The 2953-nt window shown below is 26.7% G+C and overlaps 1 long non-coding RNA gene across 1 annotated transcript in view; it reads right to left on the reverse strand.

The window, feature by feature from the left end:
- Positions 1-2252, reverse strand: part of LOC107883916 — a 13860-nt gene extending 11608 nt beyond the window's left edge. The window contains exon 1 of the long non-coding RNA XR_003839045.1: positions 2068-2252. This is a non-coding gene — a long non-coding RNA (uncharacterized LOC107883916). The remainder of the gene's footprint in view (positions 1-2067) is intronic.
- Positions 2253-2953: the final 701 nt, after the last annotated feature.

Raw genomic sequence — 2953 nt, forward strand, 5'->3', positions numbered from 1 at the left:
AATTCTGTTACCAAAAAATCTAAAAAATACATTTACACAGTTTATTTTTATAGTAATTTGAAGTTCAAATGTAGACGAAATTATATATTAAAAAACCTAGAATAACTATTTTTGTTATTTTTTTGTGATAGTATAATATTATTCGTGGGTACTTGAAACTTCTAAAGTATTCTAACGTGTTATAAGTACCTAATGGATATTGTGATATGATTAATTTGGAATTTATTATAGATACCTATTATTGGTCAATTTTTTTTTTAATACCATAGATAAGTATATAATATATCTTATACCTAGACTGACATACTTTCCGTCTTTGCTCAGAGTCGTTTATCTTATACAGTGATATTATATCATTGAATTCAAATTTAATACTATCCGTTATACAGTGACCCACTTGTAACCTACTGTACAGCAGAGCGGCATCCACTTACCCACCTTTTTTTATTTGATGGGAAAATATTACGTCTGTAGAATACCTATTCTTTAATCCTCATGGTTGTAATTTTTGTCTTAAGCGCTGGATAAAATGAAAAAAAAAACATCCATGTATTTTAAAATTATTACACAATTCTTTAAATGATTTTATAAATGCCTGTTCGAAATCCATCACAATAGATTTTGGTTGTAAATTTGGTCTGAGTATATTAATAAATTTGATTTAGTTCTTCGGAATAACTATTTTCATTTTTGTTTCACATTAAAATATATAAATAAGTGGATATGCAGGTACTTCTAATCTAATCGCAACTTTTATAATGAAGGTTAAATTTTGAATTAACATTTACACGGGATATTTTGTCTTGGAAGTTGGAAGAATTTTTTGGGGATATTTTGGCCGGGTTATTTTGTCGTGGAACCGGTTATTATAGTATTATAGTATCACTAACTTCCAGAATAATTCCCATTTCAATCTACGGTCATCCATCCAAAATTTTTCGTATTACTAGTTAAATATAACACACTGTATATTTAAGACAGGGTTTGTAATAATATTTTTATCATAATCTTGTACTTATTAAGTTAAATACTTATTTATTGATACGTAATACATCGTATTATGCCGAGAACTGTGTGGAGAAATGTATATAATCCTAGGCTTAAACAGTGATGAGAAAGGTCATTTTTAAAAATGAATTAGCTTAAGTTCATCCAATTTGAATTTGGTTTTTTTAGTTGGTTGTTTATTTTTTTATGCTATAATACGGCTAAATATACTAGATAGAATGAACGAATTATTGATAACGCAACCGACAACTGTCGATAAAAGAATTTTATTTGTACGAAAGGTTTTTTCTTTGGGTAAAAAAAGTCTTCGCAAGAAATTTAAAGTTTCTTGAGTTTCTCCTCCAATGCGTTATTATCTATTATATAAATTGAACTTATTAAGCGTTATAAATATAATTATGGTCTATGAAAATTAATTTGTCAATGAACGAATCAAAATCGTTCAAGATCATAAACAATTAAAATTTAGTTCACGTTCAAGTTAATTTGTTGAAAATTGAACTTGTTCATGTAAAGTTCTCATAAGTGAACGAGTTCTTTCACATCATTGATAATAAATAATAATAATTATAATAATACGTATAATACATTTTACGTACTACACATACCTACCGGTTATACCAGGATAACCAATAACTGATATAATAGTTCTACAATAATGATAATCTAAATGTCAATCAATTAGATTTAATTATAAAGTTACAACATCACTAATCAATAATCAGTATAATTTCATTATAAAGCCCGTGGAATAATAACCCGTTTTATTTTTGAAACTCGAAACAGTAAAAAGGCAAAATCGTATTTCCATTTTTCAGACTTGACAATATAATATTATAAAATTATAATATGATTACCTACAATAGGACTAAAGAAAAATGAATAGAAATTGTTCACCCATTCTTTAATCCATTCGTCAGTACCACGTGCACGTTTTATTAATTAATATTTATTATAATGTCCCGCAATATTGCGTTTTATCCAGTGTCCCATAATTTTAAGAATATTATGACTATGAAAATGTGTATTAGTATTATAATATAGTTTCTAAATACTTACATTAGGTAGTAGGTACATACGTAGGACTGACTGTACTATATAAGGTATCGTGATTCGACAAAGTTAAAAATATATGTTCTTGATTCTTGGAAACGAAACGAAAAAACTTTGTACCTATTATTTTACTAATTTTAGACGATAACGATGTATTTACATTTTATAATACTTTGGTGTTTTCTGGCCGCTTGCTAATTTAAAACTATGGTTACATTTTATCACTCAGATAATATAATGACGTGCGCTCTCGATTTTATTATTTACAATAAGCTAACAAGATTAAATGCACTAATTACTACTTATCATCTCACTATTTAATGAAATGATTCCATCACTTTTATTTTTTTACGTTATGTAGGTATGTATAACATTATTGCCACGACAACGATACTTGAACTTTAAACTGGAAAAAGAACTAAAGAAACAATTGCAAGCAACAAAAGTATTTACATGAGAATATCTGAATACAAAACATCATGGACTATGGTTGATAGACAAACGAAGGAAAAAAGTGTATCCAATATACATTTCAGGTATACCTAGATTTATACGTTGTAAATTGCTACCAACAGAGACGATTAATTAGGTATATACTAGTAATATCATTTGAATGATAATCATTTAGAAATATTTAGTATCTAGCTAGGGGACACTACGAGAAGGTGACTGCCACAGTGTTCCAAAAATTATTTTTTAGTTTAGTTAAAATAAATAAATTAATAAAAAATAGAAAAATTAAATTAAAAATAAATAAAATATGGGTGGGTTTTTGGTAAAAAAAATTTTATTTTTGTTACAATATGTATAATGTATATATTGTATATTGCGAGTAAATATTAATAAAGAGTAAGGTGTTACACCAATATTATGGTACAACACTGTAAAATAG

The sequence above is a fragment of the Acyrthosiphon pisum genome, chromosome A1 (genome assembly GCF_005508785.2).
Source record: "Acyrthosiphon pisum isolate AL4f chromosome A1, pea_aphid_22Mar2018_4r6ur, whole genome shotgun sequence".
NCBI classification, from domain to species: Eukaryota; Metazoa; Arthropoda; class Insecta; order Hemiptera; family Aphididae; genus Acyrthosiphon; species Acyrthosiphon pisum.